General features: G+C 41.3%; 1 protein-coding gene across 3 annotated transcripts in view; it reads left to right on the forward strand.

The window, feature by feature from the left end:
* The window catches only part of GRM5 (glutamate metabotropic receptor 5), a 402,015-nt gene that overhangs the window by 284,514 nt on the left and 92,470 nt on the right, over positions 1-25,031 (forward strand). The window lies entirely within an intron of this gene.

Below are 25,031 nucleotides of genomic sequence, written 5' to 3' on the forward strand. Positions count from 1 at the left end.
CCCCTGCACCTATCACCTTGAAACTTGGCAGGCATCATGCTCTCAGCAGAGGCTACTGTCTCTGCATGTATCATTTGAATCAGCCAAAAAACAGCAAAGTTATAGATATTTCATTGATTCCCCATTATACTGTATGGCCGAATCTCCAAATTACCGAATCTTTTCTGAATCAATTCGGAAGCTCCTAATCAATTCAGAAAGCCTAAAGCTTCTAAAGCAATTCAGTTCAGATTCATAGATTCAGCCTCTGAGCCATCTGAATCATTTCTGACTCTGAATCCTGATCTGAAGCTTTGCACAGCCCTAGTACCTAGGAGGTGGCTGAGACAATCTCAGACCATTTAAGTATTTTCTCTAAAAATTCATGGAGAAAGGGTAAATTTCCAGAAAACCGGAAAAGAGAAAACATATTGCCTATCCTCAAAAAGGGAAAAGGGCAGGAACAACAGAATCATGAATTTGTCAGTGGCATTTCAATTCCCAGAAATATACTGCGAGAAATAATGAAAAAATCTATTTATAAGCAGGTAGAAGATAACAGATTGTTAAGTAATAGCCAACATGGATTTATCAAGAATAAATCTTTTCAAAGCAAGCTTCTTTCTTTGACAGAAAAACAAACCTTATAATACAAAGAAAGGAGTAGATGAGGTATACCTGGACTTTAGTAAAGTTCTGCATCTATGTTAATTCATAGATTCATAGATTGTGAGGCTAGAAGGAACCTCAGAAGATCATCAAGTCCTACCCCGTCTACACCAAGCAGGAAAGACAACTGCAGTCAGGAGACTGTCCAGTCTTCTGTTGAAGATTTCCAGGGTAGGTGATTATACCACCCCTGGAGGGACCTTATTCCAGAGTCTGGACAACCTAACTCTGAAGAGGTTTTTCAAATGTTGAGCCTGAAATGGTCTTCTAGGACTTTGTGACCATTACTCCTGGTTTTTCCCAAGAGTGCCCTAGTTAACAGTTGTTCACTGAGCCCTTGATGTATGCCCCTGACGTAGCAGTAAGATGCTACCAAGTCCCCTCTCAGCCTCCTCTTTTTCAGGCTAAAGAGTCCCAGGTCCCTCAGCTTCTCCTCGTATGGCTTGCCTTGCAAGTCTGAGCATATGCCTGGCCCTTTTCTGGATTCTCTCAAGCTTTACCACGTCCTTGTTCAAGTGTGGTGTCCAGAATCAGTGGAAGGATCACGTCCTTGGTTTTGCTGGAGATGCATCGATTGATGCATGCCAGAATATTACCCTGTTGGCTACTGCATCACACTGACACCTTATGTTTATACTGTGGTCTATTATTACCCCCAGGTCCTTTTCATTCATAGTGCTGGTCATATTGGCATTGCCAAGCTTCTGGTGTGTAGGGAATTGTTCATCCCCATGTGGAGCACTTTACATTTCTTGGAGTTGCACTTCATCTGGTTTCGATCTGCCCAACTTCCCAGTCTGTCTAGGTCCACCTGTATCTGCAGCCTATCTTCAAATGTGACCATGCTTACCCATAACTTGGTGTTGTCTGCAAACTTGGCCAGTGAGCTCTTCACCCCCACATCCAAATCACTGATGAAAATGTTGAATAGCACTGGACCAAGCACTGACCCTTGAGGGACACCACTGACCACTTTTTGCGAAGACAATACTGATACATTCATTAGGACTCTCTGGGTCCTACCCCACAGCCAGGTTCATACCTACCTATCTGTCTCACAGTTTAGCCCACAGTCCTCCAGTTTTGTTTCAACAACATTGTGGGATACCAAGTCAAAAGCTTTTTGGAAGTCAAGGTATACAATGTCAACCTCCACTCTTATTCAGGTGGCGAGTTACCTGATGATAAAAGGAGATGAGATTGGTAAGACATGACCTACTCACAATGAAGCCATGCTAGCTGTCATTCAGAATCCTACTTTGTGCAAGCTTATCACACATATACTCTTTAATGAATTTTTCCAGGATTTTCCCTAGGATCAAAGTTAAACTAATTAGCTTATAGTTACCTGTTCCTCCCTCCTCCCCTTTTTGAAGTTGGGTACAACATTGGCCCTCTTCCAGTACTCAGAGACCTCTCCAGAGCACCATGAAGTTTGAAAGAGTTTCACCAGGGGTTCCACAATGACTTCGGCCAGCTCCTTCAGCATTCTTGGATGAAGATTATCTGGTCCTGCTGACTTATATATGTCTATTTTTTTTTTAATTCATCACACACCAGTTCTACAGCAATAGTAGGAAGGTGGTCATTCTTACACATCTCATTCTGTGTCCTATTTGGCATGATTATCCCCTTGGCCTGGTGAAAGACCGAAGCAATGTAGTCATTCAGGAGTTCAGTTTTCTCCTGAGTGCTGATAACCAGCTGTCCTGAGTTGTTGAGCAGTGTCCCCACACTTCCACTTGTTTTCCTCCTGCTCCCTACATACCTAAAGAAGGACTTCTTGTTGTGCTTGATTCCCATTGCTAATTTTAGTTCAGTCATCACCTTAGTCTTTCTAAACTGTTCCCAGCAAGTGTGGGCCATTGTTGTATAGTCCTCCTTTGGGGTATGTCCCAAGCTTCCATTGTCTGTACACCTCTTTCTTTTTTCTCAAGAGGACCATGATTTCTCTGTTTAGCCAAGAGGGCTTCTCAGCATTTTGCTACCTTTCCTCCATGTGGGAATGGGCTTCCTTTGTACTTTGAGGATTGTGTGCTTAAGGAGCAGCCACTCTTCATGTACTCCTCTCACCTTTGGTCCCAGGTCATGCAGTACTTTCTCTACTAGTGAACTGAGCTTGTTGAAATTTGCATTTTTGAAGTCCAAAACTTTAATCCTGCTATTTAATTTGTCTGTTTTGTGATGGACAGTGAACATGATGGTTTCATGGTATCTTCATTATACCAAATTGAGTGAGGCACTTTAGAGGGCAAGACTGCAGTTCGAAACATTCTTGAACCTTTACAGGTTGGAGAAGTGATTTAAGTTACTAGAAGGCAATTCATCAAGGATAAGAGCAAAATATTACACTTAAGTAGAAATGATGAACTATATAAATACAGAATGGAGAATGACTGCTTAGGCAGCGGTCTTGATTAGAGTTTTGGGGTCACAACTGAATACAAGGCAATGTGTCATGTTATTATGGAAACAGCAGGGCAGGGCCAGAGGCAGACCCACATCAGCCTCCTGCTCTCCAGTCCACTTGCCCTCTGCAACTATTTTTCCCTCCTCCCCTGCCCACTTTACCCCACTTACTGTCAGGTGCAGTTTGGTGCTGGCTCAGTCTAGATCCCCTCCTGAGCATGGAGTGCAGGGAAACTCTATCCCCCACCTGCATAACCAGCAGCACCAGAATTGTTGCACAGCCTGGAAAGGGTTCTGTTTCCATGTGCTGTGCTCTTTGACCAAGGAGGGAATGTGGCCTGAGCAGCATCTGGCAGGAAGGAGGGAGGTAGAAGAGGTTAAAACTATTGGGAGTGGGGGAGAGGGGCAGAGACTGAGAGGGCTTTGGAGTGGAGGGGTACAGGTGGCAGGGGGTCAGGAAGGCTGCAGAGGGACAATATATAGGAGTGCAGAAGGCAAGGCCCCCCCTTCTGGCCACGTGACCCCTCCACAGCCACTGGTTTCCCTGCTGTAATAGTGCAGGGGATAAATTTAAGTCAACCCTCTCATAATTAGATTTTATATCTGGAAAATTATAACAAATTTATAGTTTTTCTATATATAAAATCTAATTACTGGGTGGGAGGGTCATCTTAGATTTGAATAAATATGGTATGCACAATTTTCTGGAGTTAATTCAAACTTGATTTTATTATAAACTTGAATTACAATAGTTCTTGGAAGCCTTGCATGAGATCAGGCCTCTCTCATGCTAGGCCTAATTTTTTGGCCTAATGTTTATAGACATCTAGCGTTATGCAGGCAGTAGTGTAAGTACAGTAGGGCAACTGGGACAGCATGCGCAGTCTCTGAGTTGTGGGGGAAGGGAGTGCAAAAAAAATAACAGCTGTTGACCGAGGAACTGTGTCATAGCTCTGTATTCAAAGTGTGCACAAGCTATCTTCCAGTGGACTACATCATTTGTCCTTGCATTTCCTCTTTTGACTTTTACTGAATTGTTTTTGTCATTATATTATGAAACCACATCAATGTCTGATGCTGTGACATCTGCATACAGTATCACTACTAGAACTACTCAAATTCTTGCAAAATTGTTTTATGTATTCATCCCCTTGTTGTTTCAACTGGGACTGTTGTGAATAATTGTTTTTCATGGTCTTAACAAGGGGAAAAAAAGGTTTCATGTTATTCTGAAACCAATGTTTTTTTCATCTTTTCCATGAATCAGTTTGAAACAAATATTGTAGGTGACTTGATATTAAACATTACATTTTTTTCTCTATTTTAAAAACATCAAGGGGCTAGAATTAAAATGGGATTATATATTCTTCACTGGATTGCAGTGGTGGTATTTGATCCTAGCAATCCAATAAGAGGTGTGAAATCTAGTCTCAAATTTTATCTTTTGGATTTTATATAGGAATTTGAATAGAAGTCTCCTACTTCCTGGAAGAGCAACTTTAAGCTCCAAGCTGCAGGAAATTCTGGGTTTGGGCCTTTTTCATTCTCTCCTGTTGATGTTGTTCCATTTTATACACAAAGTTGGAAGTATATAAAATTGGAGACAGATGCTCCTTCCAAAAATAGGTGCCCTAGCTACTACAACATTTTATTAATTGGATCTTCCCAATTTAAAAAAAAGCTTGGATTATTGTTTATGAACAAACAAATAGATTAATAGAAACCAACTCACAGGGCACATCTACATATGCACATTTACTATGCAGTAACCTAAGTTACTGCACAGTAACCAAAAATTATTGCACAGGGCAGGCACGCATCTACATGTACATGTGCATATTGCTCAGTAACTGTGGTGATTTACGCTGAGTTAGTCATAAATTTGATATCTGCATTATACAAGTATCAAATTTACACCCAGTTAGTTACTGCTCAGTAATGTGCATGTAGATGCCTTACTGTGCAGTAACAGTATGTGTGTGTACTAACTTCAGTTCCAAGTCAGACCACAAACAGTGTTAATGCACTTTAACACATGCATGGGTAGAAGCCGGCCTATTTCCACTTACTGTGCAATAAATTTAATGCAACATAAATGCATGTGGAGACACAGCCACAGAGAACTACATATGATGGATACTAATTCTAGTAATTTATTAAGCAGTACTGGATGTGTCCATACATGTTATTAATGCAGGAGTGCATCTACAACTACACCTTCCCCAGAAGCACATCTATACATGCACCCTATTGGGAGCAAATCTAATCCCAATGGAAGCAGCTCAGTACAGGACTGCTCCTGCCCTCCTCTGCCCTCCAGCAGCTAGGAGGAGCTCCAGGCTCACATGGAGTGCTAGCTTTGGGAGGTGGCAGGGAGCACTGGGGCCAGACCTGCTGTACATGGCACCAGGAGAGCTCTGCTGGCTGCAGCAGCAATTGTCTTATGGCCACATGAACATGATCAGGAGTCCTGAGGTACATAGGGCTGGGAGACAGCTGGCACTGGAGCTGGCATAGCTGTCCTAGCCACATGCACATGGGGACAGACAGCTTCTGCTTCCCCACTCAGCCGGACTCACTGGCAGCTGACTCACTCATGGCAGCTCCCCCAGGAGCAGAAATCCAACCAGCCCTCTGCTGCACAGGGAATTCCTGCCTGGCAGGGGGCTTGCTGGCTGCTGTTCCATGAGTGGGACAGCTGCCAGCAAGACCCCAGCTGATTAGAGAAGCAGAGAGCTCCCTAGTCCCAGTGCTGCTTGACTCCCAGCTCCGGTGGGAAGCCAGGAGCTGTGGAGCATCGGGACAGGGGGCAGTGGGGGGTAGAGAATGACCCCATCCTGGTGACCCCCTCCCATCATGGGGGCAACTAGAAGCTGCCCAGGACTGGAGACCAAGAACTTCCCATTCCCCTGTGGCTCCCTTCTGGTCTGGCTGACCAGCACCTACGTGAGCATTACTGTGCAGTTAATCTAGTACCTGTATTTACAGGTATTAGCTAACTGTACAGTAGGCTAATTTACTGTGCAGTAAATGCCACACACATGTAAACAGTTCTGCTTAACTGCACAGTAGATTAGTCTACTGAGCAGTAAACTGGCTCATGTAGACCTGCCTATAAAGTCCTCAGATACATGTGATACAATGGGCCAGAATTTAAATGGAACTGAATAGGGCTGATTATCATCTTTCCTATTTTATGAGCGTGGGGAAAATCTGGTCATTGAAGTGTGCAAGCATTTAACCTGAAAGTCACAGTGGAAACTCACTTGTTCTGTTGAGTGGCCTTAAAGCAGAAGGGAAAAGGAAGTAAATCAAACAACTGCGTGAGATTACAGTAATATCCATTTAAAACAACTTACATTTAAAAACTAATAAAGCAAAACTGTTGAAATAATCCATATGACTTAATTATCACAATGTATACTGGAGGTTTCAGGCATTTACAAAATCAATAAAAGCAATTTAAATATGTAGGATAGCAGACTTGTATACAATAAGCCAGAGGTTTACAGAAGTGTGGTCACTTGTGAAGTGAAGCCACAGCTTATTTTATTGCAAATTGATTCAGCTGAAATAACCAAGGCAACATATTTATGCAGCTGCTGAAATGACAATGAATAAAAATCAGTCCCTGCATTTTTTTCCTCTTGATTTTCCAATTCCCATTATGGCTGATATTATGGGGAGGGTTTTTCAAAAACCGGAAAGCTTGACCTTAGCAGATTTTACTATCAACTTTAGTAAGAGCCAGATTTAAGTTATAAAATGCATTTGAAAATCCATCTCTTTATTATTATTATTATTTAGGAGAGATGGAGGGGTAATCCATTGATTTAGTATGCTTAGGTGCTTTTGAAAAGATTTAGGCTCCTCTTCAATAGAAACGTTTTGTCAGTATAGCAAGCAAAATATGCAAAACTGGATCTACACTAGGGCTTATACAGGCAGATAAAAGATACACCCTTAAATAAAACTAACTTTATAAAAAGTTCTAATGAGACCTGCCCTCAGGAGCACAAATTCCCTTGAAAGTCTGTGAGAGAACTATGCTCCTTAAGTCTCTTAGGTTCTGTAGATTTACTTATTTTAAGCTTATTGCTACTTTGTACAGTTATGCTATCACTATCCTATTGCCAAAATCCTCCCTGCACCAGAAAGTCAAAATGCCTTTATTTTATAATATAAGTAGTAGCTAAGCCAATTAGTGGGGCATGTTCTTAGTTTCTAATTCATGAAAGCATTCCTATTTTGCAAGACCCTAACTACCTGCTTAAAGGTAAGTATGAGTATACGCACTTTGCTGAACAGGGATCGATTGAAACCTATATGCTTCCTCGCATATCTGGATTTAGAGTCAAATTTAAGCTGTTTTGAGATCTGGCCTAATGTATCTTGACTCTAATATTGACTCTGATGAGCCTTAGAGATGTATACATATCTCAGAGGTAAGCAATTTGCCTGGCAGCAAGTGCATGCCGGTTCAGAACTCTGCATGGCAATTATCCTTAAAAGCTAGCCGACTTGTCTACTGACCAACAGACGTATCCTGTATTACAAAAACTTATCTATACAGGCTATATGGAATACTCCATTCAGCAAGTGCCAGTAAAGGCACAATTGGATCTAATGTGTGATCCACACAATTACGCCTCCTGCCATGCCACATATGCATGGTAGGAGGCATGACTGTGGGATTGCCTATTAGATCAGATTGTACCTTATTGCAAGTTTAGGGTGAGCTTGATCCTAGGCCCCCTGCATCAAAAAGGAACAGGCTTCTATGGCTGGAAGTCCCCTTTGCTAAGGACGGCTTGCAGCTATGGGGGCCATGTGCAGCCAAGACTGAGAGTCCCATGTATGATAAGGCTCTCAGTTCTGACTGCACCACAGGGTGCACGACTCTTGGTCAACACAGTGCTGCACTGTCAGGTGTGGGACTCTTTTATTCCTGGCTGCACATGTGAACTCAGGAGTTTCATGCATGTCTGAGCCTTAGGGATCATAGCTGCCATGATCCCTCAGGCCCAGAGATTTCACACTGGGCATCGTGCACCCCTCCAGCTGGGAGCCCTGTCAGCTGACGGGGCTCCCAACCACAGGGAAGAACCTGCTAGATGTGCAAATCAAAGCTTGATAGCAACCAGCTATAGCATGAGCTGGTTTAATTTTATAGCTGGTTGAAGCTTCTTATAGTATGGTTGCTCAATTAGCCAGTTACCATATTTACTTGACTACAAGGCAACTCTGAATGTAAGACAACCCCCCAATAATTAGAATCTACACAAAGAAAAATTATAAATGTATTATATAATTTTCCATGTACAGAATCTAAGTATTGGACAATCATCTTCAGTTTGTTCTGACCCTCCTCCCCCCTCCCTGTTTTGCAGATGGTGGAGAGGAAGGGTGATAAGGAGGGCAGAAATGGAGCAGAAGGTGGGGGACAGACAGTGGAGAAGGCAGTAGGTGGGGCATGTGGTAGGGCAGGAGAGGGGTAGTAATGGGGCAGATAGTGGGGGTCAGGCAGTAGGGGGCAGATGGTGAGAAAGACGGGCAGCTTGTCCCCTTGCTGCCTATTCTCCCCCACATACTCCCCATTGTGTCCCCTCTGCAGCCTCAGGCTGCCTCGATTCCCTCTTCCCCTGTTCCCCCCTCCTCCCCTCACCATACCACTTCTGCTACCTGCAGCCTCAGGTCCCCACCTTCCTTCCTCCTATCTTCACTCCTGCCCCTGTGAAGTCTATCCTCTTACCTTTGCTCCGCGCCGACAAGCTATTTCCCTGCTGCAGCCCAGGGCATGGAGTATAGCTCCAGCCTGGCCCCATAGCAGCAGTGCAGAGCTCACACTGCTGCATCTCATTGTAATTTGTAGCTGACTCACAGTAGCCCAACCATAAACCACGGAAGTGAATGAGAGTCTTCTAATTGATTTCAATAGGAACAAGGGTAGTCTCCCAGTGAGAATCTGACATGCTTTACTACAATAAAATGGAGGTTTACAAACATGGATATTTAAAAAGAGGTGCCATATAAATGAATATTTAGAACAATTGCCATGACACTTAAGAGAAAAGAATCTTGAAAACATATCAACATATTTGATCCATGTAATTTAATCCTTTAGGTGGAAACCTTTTAAATATGCATATATATTGCAGGGGAAAAAAAACCCTAGTTACTCATTAATTCATATGTCATAATAGATCATGCTTGGCTTAGGTCTTCAAAGACCTGTGATGCAGCCAGGAAAGTCGGTTTGTAGATTTATTATTATAGAATTCCAGATTAAAACAGATCGTGTTGCACCATGTGTTACATTCAGCTGTGGTATGTTAACAAGGTAATACTACCTACCAATATGCTACATGAAATATCACTGTAACGTATCAGATCATAAAATGCATACATTACGACATGAACTGAAGGAAGTTGCAGAGGCAGAGGAAGTTCAGCCCCCAGGGAAGAGGTGGGAGATGGAGAGAAATATGCTGACCAATGGAGAGCAGTGAGGGGTAGCGGGAGGACACAGAGGAGAAGAGTCTAATATTCCCAGCGCTCCTCACTCCAGCTGCAGTTTCTCCGCTGTGGATGATGTTGCAGCAGAATGAACTTGGGCTGCAGCCTCTGGGGGGCAGGCAGTGGTGTAGGCTCTACAGTGGCCACTTCAGGTGCCCCATTCACTCGCTCCGTCCCTCCCCACAAGTGCAGGACTGTGCTTCCCATGGCAAAGCCTCCTGGGCTGCCCGTGCTGTGGTAGAGACTTCTGGGGGGAGGAAGTCATACTGGCATCCCCTCTAAGTCAGCATCTGAGGCTGGTGTCCTGCTCACCCCACTCTAGTCGCTCTACTGGACAATTGTAGTCATTCTGATTCTAGCTTTGCCCCACTGTTTTAAAAAATGTGTATCAGTTTGTCTCTGCTGCTCTGTATAATTTAATCTTGTAATGCATTTTGGGATAGCACTTGTATTAAAGATGCTATACAGAATCAGGTTGTGCTGTGTTATTGCACTATAAAATAACCATTTACCTAAGCTGTCATAAATGCCATACCAAAATATCATTACTCTGTCCTTAAAACATTAATTCTCCTTTGTATTTAATTCCTTTTTCTACCAGTTTTATCCAGAAAATAAAACTGCAGCAAAATATTTCTAAGGAGTAGGACATAGATTTAATGATAGACTTCATATGTATTTATTAATCTTACTGGTAACCATAACAACAATTCTGAAATCCTAGAGCCCAATTCAGATCTCTCAAGGATTTTCCACGGATTAGAATTGATTGCAGTAGAGCCACTCTTGATTATGCCAGTGTGAGGTACAAATAAGGCTCTAATTCTTTTCAGTAGATTTCTTGTAAGAAAAAGCAGCTTTGTTAGGGGACTCATGTTTTTAATTTGATATGTATGCAGATTCCATCACCTTTCTATTACATTTTTAACAATATGTGCTGTACAGTATGTGGTTTTCAGTTTGTGCACTGGTGTCTGACATTTTTGAATTTCACTCCCAAGTCTGACTTCTCATTTACATATGAACAATCAAGCTGGCAGTGTCAAGAGGCCATAAAGTTAATGCACATTCCACTAAATGAGAATTTGAACATTGTACACTTCATTACAATAAAATGGAGAGTCATGCATATGGATGCTCAGATCCACCTGACAAAAAAGCCCAGGAAAGAGCAAATGATCATGATTGTATGGACATCTGAATGATTACACTTGGTCCTGGGATAAAAGGGACAAATCTTGGGACAAATGCAACGTTTATAGCCTCAATAAATTAACTTACAAAGTCTCCCTCCCAAATGGGAAGACTTGGATTTGGATGGCTAGAAAACGGTATTTAGAGGTTTGCTATTCGGAATGTGCTTATAAGTAAAGTAGTTTTGCATTAGAATAATGGTCCAGGGCAACAGCATGGGTTAGATGATTTCTATAAAGCCTGTAGGTAACAGAGTTTCTTCAAGGCCCAGTGTGTCTGACAGGCAAGCAGCGAGCAGATACACGGGCTGGGAATTGATGCCGTAAGATAATAAGATAAGCCATAAGATAATGGTGGCACCAGGTCACAGTTCCCAGCTGCAGAGCCCTTGGGATTTCCAGTTTTGAGGAACAGATCAAATTAGGAGAAGACTGGGAAAGCCCAAATTAGGATGTGTGCAAGAGATGGGTTTGTGAAACAAAGGATTATTCTGGCAGAACAGAATGCGGACAGTATGATGACCACCGAGAGATCAATCAATGACAGCCAGAAATGAAGTCATCAGAGAGAAAAAAATACAAAAGAAGGGATTTCAGAGCAGCAAAGCACCCCATGAGGGGAACCCAAGCCTACCATGGACAGTGGCACGCCACCAGCCCATCTCACTTTACTCACTGGGGTGGTGGATCTCGGCCTCCGACCTCCAAGCTGCTGACATCTGACATTCAAAAGAACCTTAGAGTGAAGCTCATGTACTGGCCAGATGTACTTTCCCTCTGATGATACCTCTAGGACTGGTAGATATAGAATTGTTTGCATTGTTTTTATCTGATATCACTGTGTATCAGTAAAATTTGCCTATTATCGAATGGAAGGATTTTGGTCAGTCTGAGGGTTTGGGAACAAGGTACCTGGGTCATAAATCCAGTGCCAACAGATTCCTCTGTGTCTTCTGACAAAAAAGGGTGTGAAAGAAAGTTACAAGGACTGGGAAAGAAGCTACAGAAACCAGTTTTGAAGGTCATACATCCTAATGCCTTCTAAAAATGACTGCAGGAGTCTCTAACCAGTGTTCAAGACTGTTGCTACATTCATCAGCCTGTGTCTTGGTCTAACTTGGAATGTATTCCTTCTATGCACAGTAACCTGTTGAAATTTGGTAGACCACACTGATAATTCAGCTGAAAACACTTTTAAGTCCAATAAAAAACCAAACAGCAATTATATGAATTATTTCAAGCATGCACAACTAATACTAAGCAATAGTATTCTCCATAGTATTGCAACCCAGATGAAATGCACTAACTATAAGCATTGATTAGATACAGTCAACCCAGGGAGTTGCAGTTTCATGCTGGGGATGCCCCAGTGCAGATCACTGGCACAAGCAGAGTCCTTCTTCCTGAATCTCTTTTATCCTGCTAGATTTCTGGACCTTTAATTATACTACTTCGTTACTCTTGTTTAGTTTCTTAAGTTTTGGAGGTGCTTGAGAACTCATAATAGGTTCATAAATATATTAGAATTTTAATCACTTTCTTTTTCTCTCTCTGCTTGCTCCACTACTTTTCAGAAGTTTTAACCTTTGCTTTTATCTAACAATGTGACACTTTCCATTGCAGTCATAAACCCGATTAAATTTCCTTAATAGGCTAGAAAGTACAAACATACACTTTTAATACAGTTCAAATGATCTTTTTGTTGATATTAAGTCCTATATAACCCCATTATACTTCAAACCACATTTCTTGTGCTTTATGTGGCTGACTTAATATTTTATTCAGATGAAAATTTAATAGAATATATGAGCTGGTTTCTCCTATACATAAGTTAGCATGACTTGCTGGGGGAAGAATCTACATGGTACTGTTAAAGGGAAATCATGCCTCACCAACCTACTAGAGTTCTTTGAGAGTGTCGATAAACAGGTGATCCAGTTCATGTAGTATATCTGGACTTCTGAAAAACTTTTGACAAGGTCCCCTGTTAGAGGCTCTTCATAAACTTATGTAGTCATGGGATGTATGTTAGCTCTACACTAGCTTTTACCACACCGGAAAGAGATCTCGGAATCATTGTGGACATTTCCTAAAAACACCAGCTCAATGCTCTGCAAACAAAATAATAGAAATTATTCAGAAAGGAATTGTAAACAACCTGGAAAGTATCATTATTCCCCTTTATAAACCCATGGTGTGTCCATACCTTCAAAGCCATGCCCAGTGTTGGTCCCCACACCTTAAAAATAATATAGAAAAACTAGAAAATGTAGAGAGAAGGTCAACAAGGATGATTAATAATATGGAGTAGCTTATATATGAGGCAAGACTAATGAGGATAGACCTGTTTAGAAAAGAGAGACTTGATGGGGGACATAATAAGGGTTTACAAAATACAAAATGATGAAGAGAAATTAAATAAGGATTTATTACTTACTATCTGTCATGATACAATTCCTACGGCATAGGACCCAAAATGAAACTAGTAGATAGTGGGTGCATCTACACATTCATTACTGCTCCGTAGGTACTGTGCTTTAAGTTTAGTGCTTGGTTAACCAAGTACTAAATCAATACCCAGTAACTCACCTACTTCACAGTATCCCCTAGTAAGTTCAAAACTAATAGAGGAAGTTCTTTTCCACACCATGTGTAATAAAAGTGTGGAACTCATTGTCACAAGAAGTTGTGGAAACTGACAGTTTATCCAGATGCAAAAAGGGGTTGAGCAAATTATTAGATGAAAAGGGCATCATTAGCTATTGAGCGTGGGAGCTAAGTGTATAGCCTCTGTAACAGAACTTCTTAGACCTTAAAATACTGAGGCTGCAAATGGGAGAGAAACAGTGGAAAAACTCTGGTCGTACCCTGTTCACTCTCTCTTTCAGCATCTACTCTGCCACTGTGGACAAGTTGTGCCTATGGTCTGACGTAGTAAATAACAGTTCTTATGTTTTTATGCTAAACTGTGCACGAAACTCTGCCATGTAAGTGAAAATCTCTGTTTGGATGTCAAAATACTAGTACTGGTCACTGTCATAGCATAATAGAAAATTAGGCTTGAAAGGGACCTCAGAAGGTCATCTAGTCCAACCCCCTGACCAAAGCAGGACCACCCCCCAACTAAATCATCCAAGGCTCTGTCCAGCCGGGTCTTACAAACCTCCAAGGATGGAGATTCCACCACTTCACTGGGTAACCTGTTCCAGTGCTTTACTGTGCTCCTAGTGAAAGAGTTTTTTCCCTAATATCTAACTGAAACTTCCCTTATTCCAACTTGAGACCCTTGCTTCCTTGTTCTGTCATCTGCCACCACTGAGAACAGTCCAGCTTCATCCTCTTTGGAACCGCCCTTCAGGTAGTTGAAGGCTGCTCTAAAATCCCCACCCAGTCTTCTCTTCTCCAGATTAAATAAGTCCAGTTCCCTCAGCCTCTCCTCAGAAGTCCTCTAACCATTTTTGTTGCTCTCTGCTGGACTCTCCAATTTGTCCACAAGCTTTCTGTAGCGGGAGGACCAAAACTGAACAAAGTACTAGAGGTGTGGCCTCACCAGTACCGACTCACATCCCTCAATCTGCTGGCAGCACTCCTGCTAATGCTGTTGGTATGCTGTTAGCCTTCTTGGCGACAAGGGCACATGGTTGGCTCATATTCAACCTATTGTCCTCTCTAACTCCCAGGTTACTTTCTGCAGAGTTGCTGCATACCCAGTCAGTCCCCAGTCTGTTCTGGTTCATGGGATTTTTCCATCCTAAGTGCAGGACTATGCATGTATCCTTATTGAACCTCATGAGATTTCTTTTGGTCCAGTCCTCCAATCTGTTTAGCTCTCTCTGAATCCTAGCCCTACCCTCCATACTTCTTAGCTTTCTTACAAGAATGCTGTGAGAAACTGTATCAAAAGCCTTATTAAAGTCAAGCTACACCACTTCCACTGCTCTTCCCACACACATAGAGCCAGTCATCTCATCATAGAGGCAATCAGGTTGGCCAGGCATGACATGGCCTTGGTGAATCCATGCTGACCATTCTTAATCACCTTCTCCTCCAAGTACTTAGAAATGGATTCCTCGAGGACCTGCTTCATGACTTTTTCCAGGGACTGAGGTGAAGCTGACTGGTCTGTAGCTCCCTGGATACTCTTCTTTCCCTTTCTTTAAGATGGGCAATATATCTGCCCTTTTCCAATTGGCTGGGACCTCTCCTGATCCTGGGTTTTCAAAGATAATGGCTGATGGATGACCCTGCAATCACTTTGGACAACTCCATTAGCCCCCCCAGCTACATCACATCTGGCCCCATGGACTTGTACACATTTTTCCCATTTTTCTTAATAGTCCTTAACTGTTCTTTCACCACTGCTGGATGCTCACCTTCTCCCCAAGGTGTACTGCCAGGTACAGTAGTCTGGGAGCTGACCTTGACTGTGAAGATTGAGGTAAAAAAGGCATTGAGTATTTCAGCCTTTTCCTCATCATCTGTCACCGGGTTGCCTCCCTCATTCAGTAAGGTACCCACCCTTTTCCTCCTCTTCCTCTTGTTACTGACATACTTGTAGAAACCCTTCTTATTACCCTTCCTATCCCCTGCTAGCTGCGACTCCAATTATGGTTTGGCCTTCCTGATTTCATCCCTAGTCATCTGTCCACTTTTCAACTTGTAAGATTCCTTTTTGTATTTAAACTTATTAAAGAGTTCCCCACTAAGCCAAGCTGGTCTTCTGCAGTACTTGCTAGTCTTCCTGCATATTGAGATGGTTTGTTCCTGCACTCTCAGTAAGGTTTCTTTAAACTACAGCCAGCTCTCCCAGACTCCTTTTCCCCTTAGACTGGCCTCTTAGGGGATCCAACAGTTCCCTGAGTGAGGCAAAGTCTGTTTTCTCTGAAGGCCAAGGTCCTTACTCTGCTACCCTCCTTCCTTCATTTCTATAGGATCCTAAACTCAATCATCTCATGGTTACTGCTACCCAGGGTGACATCCATTTCTATATTCCCTACTTATTCTTCCCTGTTTGTGAGCTGCAGATCAGAAGACCACAGCCCCTAGTTGGTCTGTCCAACCCTTGCACCAGGAAATTGTGCCCAACACAGTCTAAGAATTTTTTGGGTTGCCTGGGCACTGCTGTATTGCCCTCCCAACAGATGTTAGGGTGATTGAAGTTCCCCATGAGAACAAGGGCCTGTGATCTGGAATCTTTTTCTAGGTGCTCAGAGAAAGCCTCATCTACCACACGGTTGTGGCCTGGTGGTCTATAGCAGACACCCACCATGGCATCACCCTTGTTCCTCTTCCCTCTGACTCTAACTCTGTCTCACGTTTCATAGTGTAGCTCTGAGCAATACATACAGCTCTTTTACATAAAGAGCAACTCCTCCTCCTCTTCTCCCCTGCCTGTCCTTCCTGAACAGTTTATATCCATCTATAACAATGCGCCAGTCATGGGAGCTCCCACCAAGACTCTGTTGTTCCAATCACATCATATTCCACGTCTATGTGAGGACTTCCAGTTCTTTCTAATTGTTTCCCAGGCTCTGTACATTCATAAGACCCCTGAGGTAACTAGCCATTTGCTGTACTTTCTCAGAAAGAATGGTATGGCCTCCCTTGTTGCCCCCTCCTATTTGTGCTTCCTCCAAGTCACCCACTTCCCCACTTAATTCAGGGCTTCATCATTCCATGACTGTGAGAACTTACAATTCTTCCTGTCAGAGAACTGAAGTAGATGAACCTTGTTTTTGAACAATAATAGTAATTATTGTGTTCTTATGATAAAAAAATTGACATAATTGTATAGCTGTGGACATGAACGGGTCTTTGGTTTCCTCAACTTTGACAATCAAATATGGTTTTGGGGGGGAGGTCATTCTTTAATTTTGATCTAAATCAATAGATGTTTTCCTTGTGCTGGAATTAAAAATAGTTATATATTTTAAAATTCTGCTCCTTAAAAATGAAGACCTTTCAATCCTTCTGTCAAGAAAATAAGGAAAATAAATAACTTCAGTTAGATAAAATATGTGTCTGCAGAAAATGCCAACTCTCTATGTTTTCACATTACTTCATTCTCTTAAGAAGCGAGAATGTTCTTGTTTAAACTTGCTGTGAGTCCTGAAGATTTGTGGCTTGCTGCGGCAGAGCATCCTTATTCCTTCTCCACATTTCCTTATATATTATAGATTAGTTCTGTCATTTTGGTAAGTTTTTTATAATACATAGTTTTCAGGAAGAAGATGGTTTTGCATGCTAAATTCTGAATGATGTAACACTGAATTTGCAGGGTCTATCACATTTCTTTTCTTTTTTGCATGTGCATTGATGTTTTCTTGGATCATCAAGATCCTTCTTATCACCAACTGGAGCAGTCCCTTGGCTTAACAAATTCATGTTTCAAGATCATTCATATTTGTAGCTTGTGATTAACTAAGTTTGAAATTAAATTAAAGAAAAAATGAAGCTTTCAAAGATGTTTGGAAAGCAGAGGAGATCCAAAGCAGCATAACCTGAAGGGTGACTGTACTAGGGCTTACACGAGTGATGGTGGCTAGCTAGTGAGCATGTTTCCTAGTACCTGGAGCTGCTTTTGATAATCAAGAAAATGTAAATGGGGAAAAAGAGTTGTCTGGTGACCAGAGCATAGGATCAGAGCATGAAGTTGATAATTCTGGCCCTACTGAAGTCAGTAGCAAAATTCCTATCAAGTTCAGTAGAGCCACAGTTTCAATGGATGGACTTAGACTAAGTATGCATTATTATTCTCATTGTTCAGATTGAGCTAGGAAGCTTAAAATAATTTAACAAGTTCTATACACCATTAAAACCCAGGCAATCACCAGGCCATTATGAGAATTAATTAGTGAATATTTGTAAAGTGTTATGTAGGTGATAAGCATTATAAATATAGAAATTACTGTTCGCCTCCCTCAGAGAAGGCCATCACCACAAAAACTCTGGCACATTAACAGTTTTGTAGTGCCTTTCTGTGTGCCACGTTGCACACAGAGGATTTATGTCCCACAGCTGATCGAGTCACAAACTGGTAAGCATACTCCCTGGACTCATCATTCTGCACATATAACATTGTGCACTACTTCTTTTGTGCACTATGCAATAAAGTACAGAGATTTTCAATTACAAAGAGCATTCTTTCATGGTTAAATTAACATTCTCTCTTATACAAGTGCATGATAAGTGGCTACCACTTTTCTTTCCTATACAGATAACACAAGAAGTCTGTATTCTTATTGGTCAACAGATAGTTTAAATGCAGCCTCTGAAGGAATAGGTGAATACCATTTTTTTCTAACATTTATCATTTTCTGGGGTTTTTTTATTTTCCTAAATTCTTTCTTATTACCTATTTAAAGACATGCTCTAATGATAAAATATTATGTGAACTGTGTGCAAATCATTGAGTGGGATCTTGAAAGCTTTGTGTCCTGAGGATTTCAGCCATGTCAAAGTTTTGGTGTGCAGCTTGGGAACATTGATTCTTGCATTGCCCAGCTCTTTATTATGCATCCTTAATATTGCACTCATAGACTTCATGATACTTAGGATATCTAGTTTACACATAAATTAAATCAGTGTTTTAATATAAATACAGAAATTACATAGACAGGGTTATGCAGTATAAATTTAACAGTACTATACAATATAAATCTTGTATGAGTATGTGTATATATTTTTATATGTAACTGTTATACAAACATGTATTCCACAAATAAAAATGTGAGTAAAATATACAAATACTTCTAATACATTTTCCTATATTCTTTTTTTTAAGTATTCAGCCAGTTCTAAGACTACCTCAGGTACCTGTGGTCTGTACATGAATTTATCATGTATATTCCTATTTCTTACCCACAAAAAGGCGATGTTTGGATAGCTAATGGAAAACAATTCAGTGCATGTCTGCTCTAGTAAAACATCAGTCCAAGTGAAATTCAATTAGATGTAAGCTATTTTTTCCCTGATAGACATGATGCAATGAAACATCCTATCAGTCAAGCACATGTAAAGTTAATCAGCAGTAGAAAAATAGCTCTGGCTTATATTTATGGTCATGGTGTTATAGAACAAATTATGGACCACCCTTGGGAAATGGCTCCCACAGTGCTATCTTTGACCAATTTCAAATCTGGGTAGGTAGAACTCAGAAACATGGAGCTTTTTGACATTGTTACAGGGCAACAGATTTTCATTGCCTAGAGCTTGATATTGTATATCACTCCTACTAGGCCATGGCTGATGTATGGTTACTAGGTACATAGCAAATATGCATTATATGCAGTTCTCAGTAAATTAAATACAATTAAAACATCCTGAAGAATTAAAATAAATGTTTTTTTTTAAATGGGAGAAATACATATTTGATTGATACACCTTTTTGTTAAACCATTGCTTTTTATTGTTTTTCTTTGCTGTTGTTTTTATTGCACCTCTCTGGTCATCCAGAGGAATGGACTGTGGGATTGGAATTTTAAAGCAGTCTTTCTTTGTTAAAAATATTGCAGTCTGAAGATTTGCACATGAATCATCAGTTTCAGAGAAAAAAAATCTTCATTTTTATTATTAAAAGGGTTATTCTTATTGTTGTACAGCTGTTATAATCAAGCTTTTTCATCTCTTTGACTCAAAGTGAATAACAATGTGAAACTACACTATGATCTGTGATCACTATACTCTAATGCCCTTGACCAAACATTGTTATTGATCTAATCAATGACGCTGAAGGGGACAAGCTATAGCTGAATACATTTTAATTACTATTGTGTTTTGTAACAGGGTGGCCTCCTCATCAGGTCTCTGCTGGCCACCCTGCTCCTGGGGTAACGGCCCACTTTGCTTGTCTGCCATGCCTTGATGGAAAAATATGAGAGTTGTTACTAAGGCAGGAGGGCTACCTATTACTAGCCCTGCTGACAAGGGTCTAATACCCGGTTTGACCTTCCCTCTACAGGTCCCATGCCTTGCAGATGTTACTCTGGTGTTACTTTTCCAGCCAATGGCCAGATCAAACTGGGCACACAGTTGTACCTCTTCTGTACAGCCCTGGGGGGCCACTCACATACCACCCCTCTCTCACCGTGGTCCCATTTACTCCACTGGCTCTCAACCAGCCTCTTTCATACTGCCCTCTCTCAGGGCCACACTCATCCTGCCTGGCTTCACTGGGCTTCAGGCTTATCTCTTCTTGCCTCGGTACAGTTTATTGGGTACCTCCCACTACCCTCACCTGAGCATTGACTGAGCAATTCTACAACTACAGGCCTGTTTCACTCCTGGTCACTTACCGGATCACTATGCCTCCTCTGGGGCTCCTCACTCTCCCACACTCACGGGGCCACTGTTTGTTGCCCCTTTCTCAGGGTCTCACTACTCATAGTCCCTCTCTCTCAGGGTCTCGCTTGTGCCCCCAGGCTTAGCCCTACCAACTGGGCACAGCCCCAGGTCCCTCCTCTGGCATGAGCTCTGCCTCAGGGCTCTTTAATGACCCTGGGCTCCCCCTGCTAATTAAAACACCACCAGGGATATGGGGTGGGTGTTATAAAGTGCCTCAACCTGCCTTTCACTGGGGAGATAACTGGCCTTGCATTTCCTGGGGGATCCCACACCACCAAGAGCCTCATCAGACCACCCTTCCATGGCAGACTGCAGTTTTACATCTTACCCAGGGCAAGGGGTCACCTCAACCCCATAGCCTCTGCCCTTACCTCCTGACTCTGGCTGGAGTAGCTTCTCAGCCTGATGCTGCCTCCTTCCTCCTGCAGCAAACTGCAGCCCAGTTTATATCCCTAGGTCCAAAATAACTGCCCTCATCAAGCCACATGTTCCCTGTATAAATTTAGGTTCTTTATAACCTCAGATATTATGGTAATGCTGTTTCTGTATCATCATCTTTTGTTAGGGTTATAAACTGAATTGAGAGCAGGCTCTTAGAAAGCTGTCTAGACCAAGATGGATTTTTTTCCCCAATCATTGTTCCATGGTCTCTTATTTTTGTTCAATCAAGTTTGTTGGTTGTATGCCAATTGTTTGTTTGCCATTCACAGCTGAGTGATTTGGAAATGGATGGAGTGTGGTACATAGCCTAAATGCCATTGATGTTTTACAATGTAATGCTCAGCTACACTTCACCTTTATTACAGAAGAATAGCCCACAAAGTCCACATCCAGTAACCTGGAGTAACTTGCCATGAGCCAGAGGGTGTCTGGCACAGATGTTCCCAGTGGACAAGTAGCAGTGACATATGGTGTCCCAGTGCTAGTCGTTTCCAGGGAAATCAACATCCATGCTTGTGTAGACATAGCCAAAAAGTCAAAAGGTACCAACTTCCATTTTATCCTGAACAGCTAGATAAAATAGATTACAAATGCAGGCAGTTACAAACCTGTTTGCTTTTATGCAAATTAGATGTTGCTATCAGCTTCTGACTTTTATTTGCTATCACAACCCCTTGTCAGCTGGACAGTGATTGGACATTTCAGAAGTAAATAGAATCAGTGATCCTATATGCAAGCTAATTGTGCAGACATTCCTACTAAATATCATCTGGGAGGAAGCATTGCATGTTGCATTGCTGAAAATTATGCTCAACTTTCCTTTCCACTAAAACTCATTTCTATTGCTGGAAAGGAAGTTGTGCATATGTGTTGTAATATGAATGAAAGGAAGATTAAAACTGGAATTACAGTCTAAGAAAAGCCTGCTGGTGAGCCATCTCTCCCTTTTTATTCCACATGCAGCCAAGAGTTAACAGGAGCTTGCCAAAAGAGATGCACACATAATTTATCCACATACTTCCACCCAGGGAAGGGAGAAAATATCAGATCTTTGGCATAAAAGCACAAGGACTTGTTAATATTTTTAGAGCTTTTAAACAGCAGGAAAAAAGAAATGGTATCATAGAGAGACTAAATGGAAGATAAAGACAGCTAATAACTCAACAAACTTCCACTCTACTTGGTGTGGGGGGCATTTGTCTCGTCTCCTATTGATCAGTTAATTGGCATGGAAAGGACTAGATGGGGGTAGAATGTCAATTCTATCATTATTATGTGGGTTAAAAACAGATTTCTGAATAAAAAGAAAGGCTTGGTTGTATCATTATGAATACATTCATTAACCTTAATAATACTAGAAAAAGATTTGAGGTGGGAGGGAAACTGGACAAAGGACAATCAATTCAACTGCCCATTGAAAAACATTTTTCAGTTTCTAAAATAAAATGCAATGAGAGTGTTTAAAAGAATGTATGTCTGGTTTTGTGTTATAATCATATACCTTATTTAGTAGCACAGTATGCACAGCATTTTCCCCCAAATTAGCCTTCTCTGTATGCTACTTCTATTTGGGCAACACCAGGGGTCTGTCAACTGACTCCATGGCTTCTTATTATCTACTTGATTCCTGTTAATTTGTTTTTCACTCGGCAGGTGTTAACAACCTTCTCTCCTTTTTAATGGTCTTGATGTTCAAATAATCAAGCTATCCCTTCTTCGGCAATGTGTTTTCTCTTAGATATTCCTGGTCTCTCCCATTTCTCTTCTCTTATTTCACAGCAGATTGTTTTTGGCTTCTTATTTTTCAAAACCCTAGATTTGCCTATGGAGCCCAGCCTTCAGGAGCTGTTTCAGTTTCAGCTTTCTGTTAAGCCAAAAGCTGAGAATTTGTCTGTGAAAGGGTTTAAAACATAGATGTTGCCTGACCTGGAAAGGGAGGGTGAGTGAACTGGAGATTAAGGTCTGTTCCTGCTGGATGTGGCCATAACTGGAAACATTTTTTTTTCTTTATTATGCTTTAATTATGCTTTCCCAAAAACAAGGTTCATCTTTTCCATCTCCCTTCCTTTATCTCCTTGGAGATGTAGTGACTCAAAAAGTATGGTAATATATTTAATTTGTATTATGCAGTGATTTTAAAGTTGCTAGGCTGCTTTCTCTAATTTATACTGGTTGCTTTTTGCCATTTAGGCTACAAGTACTGGCTATGTTCTGTCCCCAGGTGTCCAATAAATAATTCCCCCTAGGTCTCAGAGTTTCATAGGTCAGTAAACTCTTGCCTTTGTGAAACTAGTGAGATGGTTCTTGCATCACCATCCTGTGCCTCTGATCCAGAAAATGAGAGAGGATAAAGGAGCAGAGATGAGGTTTAGGACACTAGAGAACAGGGATTAAGAACAGAGATTAGGTTTAGGGCACCAAAACTCCTCTGAGCTCTATCAGCCTCCATTTGTTGTCATAGGGGTCTTCAGACTATGCCTAAAGGATCTGGGAAAGATGACTACGATCAATCAAAAGTATGTGAATACCCACACTTACAATTCAAAAGGTAAAGTGTGTTAGGCATCTAAAACATCACGTGCCAAATTTTTGCCAGATTTATTCTTCTTATTATGATGATTTATGTGTAAGTGCCATAAACGTGCAGGTCTTTGTACTAACGTTAGTAGAGCATTGCTGTATAGTGGTTTTGTACTGTGTTCTAGTGAAAGTAAAGTAGACAAACCTTTCCACCGGTAGAGAAATTCCTCCATTCCATTTGATTCTGAGAGAGACTGAAGTTGAGCTGTCCCTCATTCTGGCACATCCTCTGAAAACCCAAATCTATGACAATGTATATATAAAAATAAACAATGATATCATCCTGGGAATATTATAGACCAAAATCAGTTTTAATACATATCATCCTGAGACTAGAATGTGATATTTGCAGCTTGAATGTTGCATCTTTCCAGATGTGTCTGCCATGGCCATTTCCAGACATGGTGGGGTGTGTGCTTGCAGCGGCACAAATTTCTGCTGATACTTTGTGCCTCGGCGCACACCTGTGCACGTGTGCTTTGTTGCAGGACAAACCGTCCTGCTTTGGGCAAATTGCCCTTGCTGAGCTCCTCCTGGCTCTTGGCATGCTGGAGCAGCAGGGGCACAAATGGAGCAGTCGGAAGCCAAAGCATCTTGCTAGAAGACCAACCCTCCACTTGTTCCAGCACATGCTATCTTCATATGCTCTGCACTGCTTTTTTTCCTGACGTGTTTTTGTTAACATGAAATCCTGATAGCAAATTTTGCTCCCACACTGCAAATTTGCAGGGCAGGGCACATTTTAACATTCCACATGTGTGGTTCGTGGTACCACAAACTACACATGCCTCACATCTGGACACAGCCTGTATCTACAAATAATTTATCCATCCACATTCACAAGCAATTTCATCCATCCCTTAAAGATATCAAAAATGCTGAACCCATAAAATACTGGAAATACAAAGTGTATTTACAATCTTATGCTTAGCTATTATTAAATAATTTTAGAAAATAAATGCCCTCATTCTTAAACGCTGATCACCATTCTCATATTTTATTTTACAGACCCTCCCCTGCAACAATTACCTATAATCCTGTTTCAATCCTCTTTTTTAAGTCCTGCCTTAAGTAAAAATTGGCATGATATTAACATTTTTTTTAGGATGCTCTTTTGTCTTAGAGTAACAGGAAAAATTATAGACTGATAAAATATTTGCTGATACAGTTGCTTCCACCTGTAAGCTAAAGTGTAGGCAATGCTTTAATTTGATGTATATAACTCATAGAAGATCTGAATTAAACTTCCTGAATGAAACTTTTCATTTTTTATGGAAATTTTTGTCAGAATTGTGATGTTCACTAAGAAAAAAAATGTATGGGAAAGAAAATCCCGCTGACATTTTTCTGGACATTTTGTTAATTGTTTTTCTACCAACTCTGTGGATGTTCAAAGCCACAGGGCTGGTGAAAAACTTAAGTAGACTAGAACTGATAAGGACTTTGTATCAGGTGATTGGGTGTGTCTCTGCCATCCCACTTTTTTTTTTCCAATTTTGATTTTTTTAGAAGCTAAGTACGTATCTAGTTCACAACCACATTAATGATCACATTAAATTTGGTCCAAATTGTCCCTGGCTGGGAATTTCTCTTCTCTTCAGCATGCTAACACATCCTATTTTAATGGTGAGCAATCTCCTTTTAGTGTCAACAGATGCCAAAGCAGCCTGCATCACCCTACTGCAGCCTATATGGATCAGAGCAGTGCAGAGATGCACGTGCACAGTTTGTAATACTGATTCCTTGGATTAAGGGAAGAAGAACACAGTACATAAAATAGAAATTGCTGAATACTTCTAATACAAACAGTGCTAGTATTTCAACAAATTTTCCTCTCCATCCTTCTGGTGTGAGTGTGTGTCTATTTGCAAGGAAGCATTTCCCTTGTTCCCTTGTTCTTTT

This window comes from Crocodylus siamensis, chromosome 1 (genome assembly GCF_052110815.1).
Source record: "Crocodylus siamensis isolate JL-2025a chromosome 1, ASM5211081v1, whole genome shotgun sequence".
In the NCBI taxonomy this organism is placed as follows: domain Eukaryota; kingdom Metazoa; phylum Chordata; order Crocodylia; family Crocodylidae; genus Crocodylus; species Crocodylus siamensis.